The sequence below is a fragment of the Schistocerca cancellata genome, chromosome 1 (assembly GCF_023864275.1).
Source record: "Schistocerca cancellata isolate TAMUIC-IGC-003103 chromosome 1, iqSchCanc2.1, whole genome shotgun sequence".
NCBI lineage: Eukaryota > Metazoa > Arthropoda > Insecta > Orthoptera > Acrididae > Schistocerca > Schistocerca cancellata.
The window spans coordinates 747,759,641-747,776,611 of record NC_064626.1 but is presented as its reverse complement, the minus strand read 5'-3'; the positions used below and the strand labels follow the sequence as shown (position 1 = coordinate 747,776,611).

The 16,971-nt window shown below is 42.2% G+C and overlaps 1 pseudogene; it reads right to left on the bottom strand.

Annotated features, from left to right (window-relative positions):
* Nucleotides 1-16,381: 16,381 nt before the first annotated feature.
* On the bottom strand, nt 16,382-16,499 carry LOC126105575 (5S ribosomal RNA; annotated as a pseudogene).
* Between the last annotated feature and the right edge of the window lie 472 nt (nt 16,500-16,971).

Genomic DNA, 16,971 nt, shown 5'->3' with positions numbered 1-16,971 from the left:
TATTTTAATTCCACTCTTGAAGCTTTCTTTTATTTCCATCATTGCTTCCTCGATGTACAGATTGAAGAGTAGGGGCGAAATGCTACAGCCTTGTCTTACACCCTTCTTAATACGAGCACTTCGTTCTTGATCGTCCACTCTTATTATTCCCTTTTGGTTGTTGTACATATTGTATATGACCCGTCTCTCCCTATAGCTTACCCCTACTTTTTTCAGAATCTCGAACAGCTTGCATCATTTTATATTGTCGAACGCTTCCATTATTAGCCGTAACGTCAGAATTGCCTCTCTCGTCCCTTTACTTTTCCTAAAGCGAAACTGATCGTCACCTAGCGCATTCTCAATTTTCTTTTCCATTCTTCTGTATATTATTCTTGTAAGCAGCTTCGATACATGAGCTGTTAAGCTGATTGTGCGATACTCCTCGCACTTGTCAGCTCTTGCCGTCTTCGGAATTGTGTGGATGATGCTTTTCCGAAAGTCAGATGGTATATCACCAGACTCATATATTCTACACACCAACGTGAATAGTCGTTTTGTTGCCACTTCCCCCAACGATTTTAGAAATTCTGATGGAATGTTATCTATCCCTTCTGCCTTATTTGACCGTAAGTCCTCCAAAGCTCTTTTTTAATTCCGATTCTAATACTGGATCCCCTATCTCTTCTAAATCGACTCCTGTTTCTTCTTCTATCACATCAGACAAATTTTCACCCTCATAGAGGCTTCAATGTATTCTTTCCACCTATCTGCTCTCTCCTCTGCATTTAACAGTGAAATTCCCGTTGCACTCTTAATGTTACCACCGTTGCTTTTAATGTCACCAAAGGTTGTTTTGACTTACCTGTATGCTGAGTCTGTCCTTCCGACAATCATATCTTTTTCGATGTCTTCACATTTTTCCTGCAGCCATTTCGTCTTAGCTTCCCTGCACTTCCTATTTATTTCATTCCTCAGCGACTTGTATTTCTGTATTCCTTATTTTCCCGGAACATGTTTGTACTTCCTCCTTTCATCAATCAACTGAAGTATTTCTTCTGTTACCCATGGTTTCTTCGCAGCTACCTTCTTTGTACCTATGTTTTCCTTCCCAACTTCTGTGATGGCCCTTTTCAGAGATGTCCATTCCTCTTCAACTGTACTGCCTACTGCGCTATTCCTTATTGCTGTATCTATAGCGTTAGAGAACTTCAAACGTATCTCGTCATTCCTTAGTACTTCCGTATCCCACTTCTTTGCGTATTGATTCTTCCTTACTAACGTCTTGAACTTCAGCCTACTCTTCATCACTACTATATTGTGATCTGAGTCTATATCTGCTCCTGGGTACGCCTTACAATCCAGTATCTGATTTCGGAATCTCTGTCTGACCATGATGTAATCTAACTGAAATCTTACCGTATCTCCCGGCCTTTTCCAAGTATACCTCCTCCTCTTGTGTTTCTTGAACAGGGTATTCGATATTACTAGCTGAAACTTGTTACAGAACTCAATTAGTCTTTCTCCTCTTTCATTCCTTGTCCCAAGCCCATATTCTCCTGTAACCTTTTCTTCTACTCCTTCCCCTACAACTGCATTCCAGTCACCCATGACTATTAGATTTTCGTCCCCCTTTACATACTGCATTACCCTTTCAATATCCTCATACACTTTCTCTATCTGTTCATCTTCAACTTGCGTCGTCGGCATGTATACCTGAACTATCGTTGTCGGTGTTGGTCTGCTGTCGATTCTGATTAGAACAACCCGGTCACTGAACTGTTCACAGTAACACACCCTCTGCCCTACCTTCCTATTCATAACGAATCCTACACCTGTTATACCAGTTTCTGCTGCTGTTGATATTACCCGATACTCATCTGACCAGAAATCCTTGTCTTCATTCCACTTCACTTCTGACCCCTGCTATATCTAGACTGAGCCTTTGCATTTCCCTTTCAGATTTTCTAGTTTCCCTACCACGTTCAAGCTTCTGACATTCCACGCCCCGACTCGTAGAACGTTATCCTTTCGTTGAATATTCAATCCTTTTCTCATGGTAACCTCCCCCTTGGCAGTCCCCTCCCGAAGATCCGAATGGGGGACTATTCCGGAATCTTTTGCCAATGGAGAGATCATCATGACACTTCTTCAGTTACAGGCCACATGTCCTGTGGATACAAGTTACGTGTCTTTAATGCAGTAGTTTCCATTGCCTTCTGCATCTTCATGTCGTTGATCATTGCTGATTCTTCCGCCTTTAGGGGCAATTTCCCACCCCTAGGACAAGAGAGTGCCTTGAACCTCTATCCGCTCCTCCGCCCTCTTTGACAAGGCCGTTGGCAGAATGAGGCTGACTTCTTATGCCGGAAGTCTTCGGCCGCCAATGCTGATTATTTATCAAAATTTAGGCAGTGGCGGGGATCGAACCCGGGACCGAAGACGTTTTGATTATGAATCAAAGACGCCACCCCTAGACCTAGTAAAAAAATAGATACTTAAGTTACAACAGAAACTATATTCCGAAAATTTTATTTCCTTTTTCAGTTTAGATGACGAGTCTGATATCATTTTATAAATAATTTATGGATGAATTAACAACTAACGAATTAACTAAAATAAAATAAAATATCTTAACCTATTGGAGCAGTTTCTATGTTAATGCCTGTTCCCTGTTTAATACCACATGGATAGAATCAACTGGAGCACATATCATGTGGCAGTAGCACATGGCTTTGTTTGGAGTCTTGTTTATTGTCTTGGGGCGTAATTAATCGGAACATAAACCTTCTTCCACCTCTTTATTGTATTCGTTAGGTTAGGTAGTACTGGTCACATTTAGCAAGCATTTATAGCGACTATTACACTGTTCAGTTTTCTAATAAGACTTTGGATCATCTTCCAATAAACTGAAAGCAGCATTAGTTTCCATATTTATACACGTTACTGCTGAGACTTTGACCGAAAGTAACAGTCACGTAGGCTTATACTTTAGAACATCATGGAAGTATTCTTTTTTTCTAAAGGCTTTTAGCAGGGTACTGCAACAGATCACCACGATTTGTTTTTTCGAACCATTTTGTTATGGTATCGCATTTGCAGTCAAGAGAGTTATTAAGCTAACACAGAAAATGCCTTCCTCAAATTGTTGCCATGGATTGACGGCTTTGATGTTATCTAAAATGTTGTCATAAATACCAACGTTCGTTTTGTCACCGACAGGAAATGATGGCCCCTGTAAAATTAGTAAAATCATATCCAGTTTATCCTACCACTTGAATGAAATTTTATTGTCGTTACTAGACACTAAGGCAAATATTCACCCAGCAACTTTCCAGCGCCACATACAGACACAAGTACCTTCCGCTACGTTCTGTGAAATGTTAATCTACTACCGCATATCCAATGAAAGCGTTACGGTTTCACTCCATTTTGCATAGCGATTTACAGCTAGAGGCTTCCAATTATTGGCTTACCATTAGTGGCTCTGGATATCGTAGCTATCATTTAAACACTGACATACCATCTCTTAGTGTATCACTACGTCGATGAAATTTATGGGTGTGGTCCAGAGGAAATATCAGTGCCAGAAAATTGTAGCGAAATGCTTAGCGCAAGAACTGGAAGGTGACCCTAAGTAAAAATAAAGGTGTTAATGATAATAAATAGGAAGAAGGACTCATTCTTGTTCGATTACTCGATCGACGATCAACCACTGCAAACATCAAAAAGCAGTGTTAGAGGACATTTAGGAGTGATGTGTTATACTTATATCTAGGAGAAGCAAAATGTGATGGAAGGTGAACTGTGATTCGTTGGAAGAATAGGAAGGAAATGCAACTAATGGATGTGTGTGCTACCGAGATAAGACGTATTCGTGGCAGATCGCAACCCAACCACTCAAAAGACAAATGTACAAGTATTTTGATGAATACAAACTTCTGGCAGTCTATTATGTGTTTATTCTAGGTAACCATTACATTGGACGTTTCCTTGGAACAGACTTAGTGATACCGTGGAGTGAAAGGTAATAAGCCACAGTCGATTTAGATCATTTTTAGTTTTGCTGCATCTCGTGGTTCTCTGATGCTTCTGCGAGACAAATCCGTTAAACTCTCGATATCCAAAAAGTGACAAAAATTAGTATTATTTCGGCACCTCAGGGTGGAGAACAATATCAACGAAATTTTAGTCGCATGTAGTGCGTTTGAGTCTACAGGGGAACAAAGTGGATGCCTTGCCGCTTTGGAGTTACATTACAAACGATAACAGCAATTAGATTCTTGAACTTTATCAGCGAAATGAATGTTCAATATAGATTGACGGTAAAAAGATCGCAGTCGACAAATAATTAATTTAGAGTAATGAAACATCGGGAGATAATTTGTGGAGGTAACATGTTTTTAAGTGATTAACATTGCAAGATACAAGACAACAGGTAACGGGTTTAAACGTCAGAATATTGATTGCAAGCATGGAAAAATGCATGCATTGTGTTGTACAGGCGCGTAAAGTCAGTTTGTGGGATGGAATTCCTTGCCTGCTGCACTTGGTCGGCCAATACAGGAACAGTTAATGCTGTTGTGGATGACGCTGGAGTTGTCATCCCATGATGTCCCATATGTGCTCGATTGGAGACAAATCCGGTAATTTTTCGATACCCTGTAGAGCACATTAGGTTACAACAGCGATATGTGGGTGAATGTTATCCTGTTGAAAAAGGACCCCCTGGAAAGCTGTTCTTGAATGGCAGTGCAACAGGTCGAATAACCACACTCCCGTACAATACTGCAATCACGGCACGTAGGATAGCGACGAGAGTGCTCCTGCTGTCATGCGAAATCCCACCCCAGATCGTAACTCCAGGTGTAGCTTCATTGGCTCAAAAGGACGCAGACAGGTTGGTTTGTACGTCCTCAACTGGTCTCTTTCTGACAAATACACAACCATCAATGGTCCCAAGGCAGAACTAGCTTTCACGAGAAAACCAACAGACCTTGACCCTTCCCTCCAATGAGCTCTGTCTTGGCACCAGTGAAGTCGCAAATAGCGGTCGAACGAGTAACAAGCATGACACGTATTATTTCAACCGATATTGAGAGAGAGAGAGAGAGAGAGAGAGAGAGAGAGAGAGAGAAATCGAAGGTGTTACTTTTCAGCACGCCCTCGTATCAAAACCAGTGTACGCCTAGATCGCATATTCGATAATGCAATTTCCTGCTGTACTGTACAAGTACTTTAAGCAGAATTTCATTTACTGCTATCCGTGCCGGCGTTGCAACTTTAATGGTTGGCGGTACAGTTTGAGTCTCCAAAGGGCTCTTTTGGTATGGTAGTATAAACTTTCCAGCCTCCCTTCTTACCGTCTCTGTGCAAGCTTTAATGCTCCAGATTACGACGTGTTTCTGTCTTTTTGTAAGAGAGAGAGAACATGGAACTCGCCGCCGCGAGGTGCAGCTTTTGCGGCTCCGGGCTGTGGCTGCGCCTGCAGGGTATGCTGCGCCGCGGTACGCCGCCGCTTGTTCTGCCGACGCGACCCGCGGCTGTTTGCAGTTGGCGCTGACGTGGGCTCGGCGCGCGCTTTGAAGTGCTGAAGAGCGGCCGTCAGGCGCACCGCCAGCCTCCGCCGCTTCTGTGTCAGCCAAATGTTTATCCGCTAAACGCGAAATGTGACAGACCTCGTCTCTGTCTTTAGGCAGGACGTGGAGGAGGCTCTGGTGGTGCAATAACTTCTTAGCGGAGGCAATGTCAGTGGTTGACGAGAAGATACCAAATCCTCGTACCAAGCACCAGCTATATTGTACTGGCTATCTATGACTTTCAAGCGACATAATTTTCCCTTGAACACAAAATATGAGAGATTTCGTAGTAAGGCATTCTTGTATCGATGGCTATCTGAACTTTAGACTGATGCCTGTTTTTCTGAACAGAGTGTCATCCAATTACACACTTTATTTCCTTCGTTTAGTTACCCTTTTTACGTCGTTGACTAAACGTGAGACGATTTTGCGCCCACGTAGAAGTATACCTGGTACATGGCAAAAGTCACTTTTCATTTGCACTAGCACTTAGGTGTTTCCTCTATTCTTTAGCTGAGGTTTGTACACTCTCAGGTGCATGGCATGGAAACTACTGGTGTTCCCAGTGTAAACTCATTTTATAAGAATTAGCCCACTACTTACTTCCTTATACTTTAAATAAACAAGCAGACATTCAACACGGCTGCAAATTAACATGGGGAAAACAGGGACAACCGAAAAACTTTAACAAATTAATCAGCAAACGGTGGTTGGGGTAATATACCAGCTTCATAAAGGAGCTAAACAACAGATTCAAGCATACTGAAATTAACTGCCGTTTTAAATGGTGTCCTTTATAATACTCTCTCCTTTTGGCATGGAATCTCTTTAATTATTTGCCTGAATTTACAAGTAGAAACAACATGTGGGTCATTTGAAAATTAATGCTACTTTTTTTCTTCTAATGTTTATAATTGTCGAAATACGAGGATTAAACATAAACTTTTAATGTTCACTTCGGAAAAAGCAAGTGAAGTTATTACATTTTTGTTTACTTGCAGTTATAAGTCAACAGTCTTGATACACAATTAACTGAGGCACGTCACTAGATGGGCCAAAACAAAACAATGTAATCTCTTGGTGAAGTGGAGTACTCTGTGTAATTTGTTTTCTGCACCTGAATAAGAACAACGCTGCAACAATCCATGCTGAATGGGGCAAAGTATATTTTAACAACGCACCATCATAAGCGTAGTGATTAGATGGTGTACACTCTTCTAGTGTGGTCGGACACGTCAGAATTACTAAGAGAGAAGTTGAAGGCCATCTCTTTCTCTCGGATCGGTAATTGCACTTGAAATGGAAGACCTGGTACTTGAATACCGGCGTATCACACTCCAGGCGATAGTCGAAAAAGTGGAACGTCAGTCTTGGATTAGTTTTCGACGTCCTGCGCGACAAACAGAATATGAAGAGGTCATCATCAGTTTGTGGTTCGCTACTGCTCACACCCATTAAAAATAACTGCCGAATCGAGACAACAGCGTAAATGTGGGAAGTCCCAGGCTAATCCAGAGTTTTTAGCCACCTAATCAGAATGGACGAATATTGGGTGCATCTCTATGACCCTACAACAAAGGAGGAAACGAATAGGCGGAAAGATGTGCGTTCACAACCAATTAAACATGCCAAGACCCAACCATCACTGGGCAAATAGATACTCAGCATTTTTGACTGCCACAATGTTGTGGTAATACATTGTGCTCACAAGGGACGAACTTTGACTGCAGCGTACTACCAAAATTTCCTGGCGACATTATGGGTGGTGCCAAAACGAATCGTCGAGGGAAGTTGTGCAAGAGGTTTATCTGCTACATGGCAACGTCAAAGCTTCTTCTATGCGCTATCAAATTTTCTCTCGTTTCCCGTCTCCGCCTATTATAGCACCCAATAACTCGTCCCTCTTTCGCCGGATGAAGAATCCGTTGCATGGCAGCCATGTGTAGACTGATAGCGAAATGATTTTTGATGTGGAACCTTTTATGTCGCAGAGACTCAATAATCACATTTTATAACTTACGAAAAACGCAGTCTACATCAAGCATTATGTGACAGATACGTGCCATTTAGGTTGAATTAGACACTCTTCAGATTACAAAACTAAAGTACAAGACTGTTGCTACTGTCAGGGACAACTGGAGTGCGTCGTTAGAATTCGTTGGAGTTCGTGTTCACACGGTAAAACGTTAGCAAACCGTAGACAGTCTCGTTAAGTCAGGCGTGATGCGTTCGGCGCCGTCTTTTTGCGTCATCAGTCTTCTGACTGGTTTGATGCGGCCCCACAACGAATTCCTATCCTGCGCCAATTTCTTCATCTCAGAGTAGCACTTGCAACCTAAGTCCTCAATTATTTGTTGGATGTATCACAATCTCTGTCTTCCTCTACAGTTTTTGCCCCCTACAGCCCTCTCTGGTACCACGGAAGTCATTCCCTCACGTCATAACAGATGTCCTATCATCCTGTCATCCTGTCCATTCTCCTTGTCATTGTTTTTCACTCATTCCTTTCCTCTCCTACGCTGCCAAGAACCTCCTCTTTCCTTACCCTATCAGTCCACCTAATTTTCAACAATCGGCTGTAGCACCATATCACAAAAGCTTCGATTCTCATCTGTTCCGGTTTCCCCACAGTCGGTGTTTCACTACCATCTTCCTCAAACTAAGGCCTGTATTTGATACTAGTAGACTTCACTTGGAGAGGAATGCCCTTTTTGCCAGTGCTAGTTTGCGTTTGATGTCCTCCATGCTCGGTCCGTCAGTGGTTACTCTGCTACCTAGGTAGCAGAATTCCGTAACTTCATCTACTTCGTGACCCTCAATACTGACGTTAAGTTTCTCGCTATTCTCATTTCTGGTACTACTCACTACTTCCGTCTTTCTTCGACTCACACTCAATCCATATTCTGTACTTAATAGACTGTTCATTGAATTCAGCAGATGATTTAGTTCGTCTTCATTTTCACTCAGGCTAGCAACATCATCTGCCAATCGTATCACTGACATCCTTTCATCTTGAATTTTAATTCCACTCCGAACCTTTCTTTTATTTCCATCATTAGTTCTTCGATGTAGAGATTGAACAATAGAGAAGAAAGACTACATTCCTGTCTTACGCCATTTTCAATTCGAGCACTTCGTTCTTGGTCGTCCAGTCTTGTCATTCCGTCATGGATCTTGTACGTATTGTATATTATCCGTCTCTCACTATAGCTTACCCCTATTTTTCTAGGAGTTTAGAATATCTTGCACCATTTTACATTGTCGAACGCTTTTTTGAGGTCGACATATAATGTGAATGTGTCTTGATTTTTCTTTAATCTTGCTTCCATTAGCAGACTTGCCTCTTTCCTGCCTTTACCATTCCCAAAGCCAACCAATAACACATCCTCAATTTCTTTTCCATTCTTTTGTATATTATTCTTGTCAGCAATTTGCATTCATGGGCTGTTAGGCTCGTAGTGCGATAATTCTCAAACTTATCAGCGCTTGCAGTCTTCGACATTGTGTGGATGATATTTGCCGAATGCCAGATGGTACGTCTCCAGACTCATACCTTCTACACAACAACGTGAGTAGTCGTTTTGTTGCCACGTTCCCCAATGTTTTTTTTTTTTTTTTAGAAATTCTGATGGAATGTTATCTATACCCCCTGTGCTTTACCTGACCTTAATCCCTCCAAAGTTCTCTTAAATTCTAATTCTAATACCAGATCACATCAGACAAATCTGCCACCTTAGAGAGACCTTCGGTGTAGTCTTTCCACCTATCTGCTCTCTCCACTGCATTTGACAGTGAAATTCCCGTTGCGCTCTTAATGTTTCCACCCTTGCTTTTAATTTCACCGAAGGTAATTTTAACTTTCCTATAGGCTGAGTCAGTCTTTCCGAAAATCTTTTCTTTGACGATTTATTCATATTTTTCATGCAGCCATTTCGTCTTAGCTTTAATGCATTTCCTATTTATTTCATTCCTCAGTGACTTGTATTTCTGTATTCCTGAATTTCCCTGAACACTTTTGTTCTTCCTTCTTACATTGATCAAGTGGAGTATTTCTTCCATTACCCGTGGTTTCTTCGCAGTTATCTTCTTTGCACCAACGATTTTCTTTCTACTTCTGTGATTGCCTTTTTAGAAAAGTCCATTCCAGTTCAACTGTGCTGCCTATTGGACTATTCCTTATTGCTGTATCTACAGCCTTAGAGAACTTCAAGCGTATCTCGTCAGTCCTTAGCACTTCCGTATCCCACTTCTTTGCGTATTGATTTTTCCTGAATAAACTCTTAAACTCCAGCTTGTTCTTTCACTACTAGATTGTGATCTGAGTCTATATCTGCTCTTGGGTACACCTCACAATCCAGTATCTGATTTCAAAATCTCTGTCTGACCATGATGTAACCTAACTGAAATCTTCCCTTATCACTCAGCCTTTTCCAAGTATACCACCACCATTTGTGGTTCTTGAACAGAATATTAGCTATTATTAGCTGAAATTTATTACAGAACTCAATTAGCCTTTCTCCTCTCTCATTCCTTGTCCCAAGCCCATATTCTCCAGGAAACTTTTCTGCTACTCCTTCCCCTACAACTGCATTCTAGTCCCCCATGACTTAGTTTTTCATCTCCCTTTCATATACTTTTCCTATCCCTTCGCCTTCAGTTTGCAACATCGGCATGTACATCTGAACTATCGTTGTCGGTGCTTTTTTGCTCTCGATTCTGATAAGAACAATCCTATCACTGAAGTGTTCACAGTAACACATTTTCTGTCCTACCTTTCTATTCATAACAGATTTTACTCCCGTTATACTCTTTTCTGCTGCTGTTGATATTACCCTATACTCATCTGATCAGAAATCTTTGTCTTCTTTCCTTTTCTCTTCACTGGCCCATACTCTACCTAGATAGAGCCTTTGCATTTCCCTTTTCAAGTTTTCTAGCTTCTCTACCACATTCAGGCTTCTGACATTCCACACCCAAACTTTTGGTTATTCATTCTTCTTCTGATGCTCACCTCCCCCTTTGCAGTCCTCGCCCAGAGATCCGAACGGGGAACTATTCCAGAATCTTTTGCCAATGGAAAGATCATCATGGCAGTTTTTCAATTACTGGCCACATGTCTTGTGAATACACGTTACGTGTCTTTAATTTAGTGTTTTCCATTGCTTCTGCAATACTCATGCAGTTGGTCATTGCAGTTCTTCCGCCTTCAGGGGCAGTTTGTCACCCAAAGATCACGAGGGTCCTCTGAACCTCAGTCTGCTCCTTCACCTTCTTTCACAAGGCCGTTCGTAGGATGAGGATGACTACTTATGCCGGAAGTCCGGATGTCTTCGGCTGCCAATGTTGATTATTAATCAAATATTTAAGCGGTGCCAAGTTTCGGCCCTGGAACCGATTACGTTCTGATTACTAATCAAAGACGCTACCACTTTTTTTCTTTACAAACCAACGACTAACGACCAGCCGCTGCATTATGCTCTTTCAGTAATGAATATATGTGACGATTTTTCCACTGCACTGATGTTTGTCAGTTTTGAATGAAACTGAAAGCAAGCCCGTTTCGATAAATTGTGAATTTTGTGCTTAGCTTTTTTATGCTGGCTTCGTTGTCGTTTTCTCATGAGTATGATGCTCTTGATGTTCTTTTCCTGGGCGAAGAAATATGTAATTTTCGAGGATTCATTTGTTCGTTGGGCCACTGCACCCGTGATACAATAATAGTTGGCTCCTTTGCGCGTTTGTATTTTAGAATTCTCAAACGGCTGCTTCACAAAATAATTCACAACTTCCATATTAGTATGACATTTACCTGCTCATATGAACTAAAAAACTCAAATTGTTCCTTATGTCTATACAAAAACAAGTTCCGACCTCTTAAAGTAACTTCTCAAGACACTTTTCTCTAACAACTCTCTCCAAGTGCGAGAGAGAGATCAACGATTGCTTTTTTAGGCCAAAGAGCTTAAATCGTGTACATCGCTGGTAAAGAGATGGTTTGGAATAATTAATACACGTCATTTATATAAAATTAGGAAAATTAAGTGGAAAGTAGTGATAGATATATTTTCGTGTTAAATAACTTCAAAATTATTCTGATCATGCAAAATGAAAGCAGCTCTGCATGAACTACAGTTTGGTATACATTAGTTTATATGAAGTTGCTGCGTTACAAATTCCTATCGGTACCGAAGTTCATAATGTGCATTACGCTTGATCATGTCACACTTCCACAACTTCAGCACACTGTATTATCATTCTTTGACGATTCTATCCTCAATTTAGTCCTCAACAGCGCCTCCACGTCTGTTTGTATCGTTCGGTTAAACCCCGTACGTCGATGAAAACACTGAAACAAAGAAAGACAGTTACCGCGATATTGTCATAACAATTGAACATTTTTGTGAGTATACGATTCAATACTGCTTGTACGTATCACGGACAGTCATCTTAAAAAATTATTCTATCCACACAAGAAACCTCGACCGAGTGAAACATTCGATATCATTGACCATTCCCCACTACACGCCCGTTGAGAGAACATCTGTCTGCACTTTTGGACACAATATGCGCCCTATGGGACAATAATTTGTTGATGTTTTTGATATCACGGGTCTTCAGTGATATTAGAATTTGCAGTCAGTCTGGAGGCGTTTTACATATTTTAATCTCGGCTGGGAACGAATTTTCGGTTGTCACGACAGACAAACTTGAGCAGTAAATTTTTGTCCCTTTTGAATCACAAATATGAAATAAACTTCATCACATAATAAACTGAACCATAATATGTACAGCAACATAACGTATAATTTCGAACCGTTTTAGGTTCCGTTTCCACGTTATATCGTATAAAAAAACTTCGTTGAGATAGGTTTGTAAAAGCTACTGAAGAGGAGCTAAATTGATTTTATTAATGCCAGCTGAATACTAAGCAAGAAACTTACCTCGAAGCCTCACAGCAAGCAGTTTGCTTTGTATGCCCAGCGCTCAGAAGCCGCTGTTGGGAGCGGGAATTCCCAGTACGTCAGACAGTGTCGGCGATTTGCTCGCTGGGACCAGGGTCTGAGTCAGGCTGGAAACCGCCGGCTGGCCCCGGGGAACCATACGTCTCAGAGCCCGTCACGCCACCGCCTCCCCAAAAACAGGCCGCGACAGCGCTCTCAGCTATCGACAATAGCGGTGGGTCTCAAGGGAAGGCAAAGTCGGGGTGATACCCTCCAAAGGAATCGGCTGAAGGCTGCAGAGAGTCTCTTTGTCTTTTATTTGTGAAATCTCTATCTTTGGTCAAACAAACACTATTCAAGTGATTATGCTGTACCATGATTTCACCTTAAAACCAAGATTTCGTTCCCATCTGCGAAGGACATTTTAATGGGGGATCGTAGCTTCTTTGAGTTTCCGATTAACACGCTGTCTCGCTGCTGTCTCGTCCGCATATGGGGACGAAGCATTGGGTTTTAACGTGATATCCACTGGACCACGGCATAATCGCCGGGGACATTTGATTAATTGTGACATTTGGGGGCCGGAAAGTTTACGTTTTACAATCATTGGAAAGGACAAATGTCTATGTTTGAGCGGCGACTATGTAGAGAAGTATCTGGAAAGTGTACCTATATGTTGCAAATTATTGGAGGTCGAAAAACAAAAATAGCCCTCGACTATCATTTAACATCCGGGCCGCAAAAGAGGCCGACCCAGAATCTAATATTAATATAATAATTTGAGAGCTAGGCTATTAATAGGGGCTGCAGCATTCTATGGTTTTCCCACTGTGCCAATCTTTCCATTTTGCGTTAAAATCAAGTAGAAGAGAAAGCGTTATTGGCGAATAATTTCAGATGTCAGTCCTTGTAAAAGCCATTTTACGAATGAATGATCACACGGGACAAGGATCTCCCAGCTCCAGACTGAAAGTTTGCACAGTGAAGGAACAGTCTGGGTGCTCAGCTACAGAGGTGTGCAGAAGTTAAGGACGCAAGCAACTTTTGCATGACGTGTTAGTGCCAAGTAATATAGCTTGATGAAACTTGAACCATACATAGAAAGAAATGCTATAGTACCGTACAGTACCATACAGTACCATACAGTACCGTACCATACCGTCCCGTTCCATACTGTACAGTATCATACCGTACAGTACAGTACTGTACCATACAGTACTGTACCATACAGTACTGTACCATACAGTACTGTACCATACAGTACTGTACCATACAGTACTGTACCATACAGTACCATACAGTACAGTACAGAAGGTAACTGAAAGAAATACGCTAGGAGACGAAACAAGTGACACTTCGCTGTACATTACAAAAGGCAGAGCATGGTTCTTAATAGGATGTGTGATAACTACGGACGTCCGTGCATACTCCGTAACGTGCCCCCATGCTGACCACAAAGTTGGTAAGGAGTTGTCGTGGTGGGGTGTTTCATTCTTCCACCAGCGTCGTTGACAACGGCTAGATGGTCGTTGGTTCATCTGGGAGTGCTGCAGTACGTCCTCCCTCCCCCCCCCCCCCCAGTGCATACGACATGTGCTCGATGTGTCTTAAGTCCAATGAATTGGCAAGTGACTCCATTCGCCTTATATCCTCACTTCCCAAGCACTCCTCTACCTTTGTTGTTCGATGCGTCATGCATTGTCATCCATAAAAATTAATTCAGTTCCGAATACACATCTGAAAATACGCATGGTGGAAACGAGTAGTCCCAATAACAGTAAGCGTTGTTGTATCCGAATCCCGCTCCAGCTACTGCCGGTTTTGGGTGCTGACGCGTCCTCTCCACTTGGCTCCGTCCTCCCACCACTTTCCTTCCTCCACTTGCTGCCACGTTACACCTCTCCTTTTCACATATATTCTCACTCCCGTTTTCCACCGTGTTCTTGGGCACCCTCTTGGTCTTTTTCCATTCATCTTTAGTTCTTCCATGCTTTTGGGAAGTCTCTGCCCACGCATCCTCTCAACATGCCCATACCATCTTAGCCTCTTTTTTTTCGATTTCTTCTCTCATACTTGAACCTTCCTGGCAGATTAAAACTGCGTGGCGGGCCGAGACTAACTCGGGACCTTTGCTTTTCGTGGGCAAATGCTCTACTACCTGAGCTACCCAAGCACGACTCACGCCCCGTCCTCACAGCTTTACTTCCGTCAGTACCTCTTGTTAAAGGTTCTTTCTAATATCTACATTCATGTTTTTCCCTTAACTGCTCTGAGAAATTTCATTTCCACTGCTTGCAGTTTGCTCCAGTAACTACCAGTGAGAGTACCATGCTCAAAGTTTTGTGGTTGAGCACTTCCATGCAGTTATGCCTCCTCGCTCCAAAACGATCATGTTCGGCAACGCTCGACTAACCCTCATATGGCGAGCTGTGGAAACACTTAGCGCACCCAAGAATGTCGTCGAACATGGTCGTTTTGGTCGTCGAGTTGTGATGATGTGATTTTAGATCGTGTTATGCGACTGCCAGCGGTAGGCTATTCCTCGTAGACATTGGACAGTCTCTTTTCAAACATCACAAATCGGGAAACTTCATTGGTTGGGGCATCATAACCAGGTAAAAGCATAATAGCTCATTAATGAAATTTTGTCACGTTTTCACATCGAACGCTCTTGCTGCGGTGATTCCTTACAACCGACTGACATTTACATACTACTTCACTATCATGACTGAGGTCAGCGGTAATGGATTACACTAGCACCTGGTCCCAGTTGTACATCATCTAAGATGCTTGTGTGGTAATATTTAGTCCTGTAAGCTTACAAATAATTTATAAATGCTTAGTGGCACGCTCAAGGTAGCTGGTTCACTTGAACGTCATTTCTTAATTTAGTTATAGATTTAGAAATTTCTGGTTTTACGAATTAGTGGTAGTTGTTGTTTCTTAATAGTTTCTTCTGTGTATGGAAGGCAAGTGGCCATGATAAATGTAGGTCACATTGTGTTTTATTTTCGGATAGAGGCCGTGTGTATTTTGGTCTGTGGCCATAGGGGCCGTGTTTATTGCATTAGCGACCTATTGAAGTGACATTAGTTTTCTATTGCAATTTCAAATACCTGTCTGAAGGTTGATTGTCCCGTTAGGTACTGCACGTTTGATTTATGTGGTGTCAGATTATCTTGTAAGGTGGACCTTAAGTGATTGGATGTGGACTGACACATCTTTTCACGTAGTATCTAGACTTTTTTTGGGGTCAAAGGCAACTAAGCTCCTTAATTCTGTTCATTGGTTAACCTGCAATATGTTTATATTAAGGTACTGCTTTTCTATATATATATTTGTGTAGCTTATATATACTACAATGTGTCTGCTGCTCATATTTTCCTGTTTTCAGAAACGTGTATAGTGGTTGACGCGAGCAAACCTCGTCCCGCGAGGAAATCGCAGGATTTGAACTCAGGGCCGTTCGGACCCCGTTAACGCGGGATTTCTCTATTCCACTCAACGAGAGGCTTGTTTCAGGCACAACATTTCCTACTGCCCAAAGTTGAGTATAAATTCACCCTTTAGATCGTGTGTTTGTGAAATCGTAATAGATTAACGTTTGCTCGCGTCCATCACATGCTCATGAAATTGACGTTTTGCCTTAAGCTGGCATAAAGTCTAGAAACTTCCGGACGTTGAGTGGTAAGTGCAAACTCACTCCGTCTTCAGGCCACGAGTGGCCTACCGGGACCGTCCTCGCTGGAGGATGCTGATAGGAGGGGGTGGGGTCAGCACACCGCTCTCCCGGTCGTAAGATGGTATCCTTGACCGAAGTCGCTACTATTCGGTCGAGTAGCTCCTCAGTTGGCATTACGAGGCTGAGTGCACCCCGAAAAATGGCAACAGCGCATGGCGGCCTGGATGGTCACCCATCCAAGTGCAGACCACGCCCGACAGTGCTTAACTTCAGTGATCTCACGGGAACCGGTGTATCCACTGCGGCAAAGCCGTTGCCCACTAAGTGTAAACAGAACAAGTAATAGTACCTTTCAGGAGAGATAGCATCGATTAATTTTACCTTCTCAGTAAGTGTAAAACTGAGTGAGAAAGGCGATAGCCGACATTGTAAACATTTGGTTATCTATCTCATCTACTATTTTAGTTGTTGTTAACGGCACGTAAAGGGGCCGTTGTCACAAGTGCAAATACTAATTGTGGATAGGGCCTTGATATGCAAATGTTGTTAATTGATTATTACCGTTGATTAATTCATGTGTATGTGTAATCAATAAAGAAGTGTTGCAACTACAAACTGGTTGTGTTACTGATAGACAATCGCCACACCACGTCATGGTAGAGAGAAAATGTAGCAAGAAAGCATAACGAGTAAGAACACAGTAGAGGCGAAAGAAATACTCATTCCCTGTGGAGAAGTCAGTAACTGTAAGGGAAATGTTCCGCCTGCGTCGTCCGCAGGGTCAGCGAGA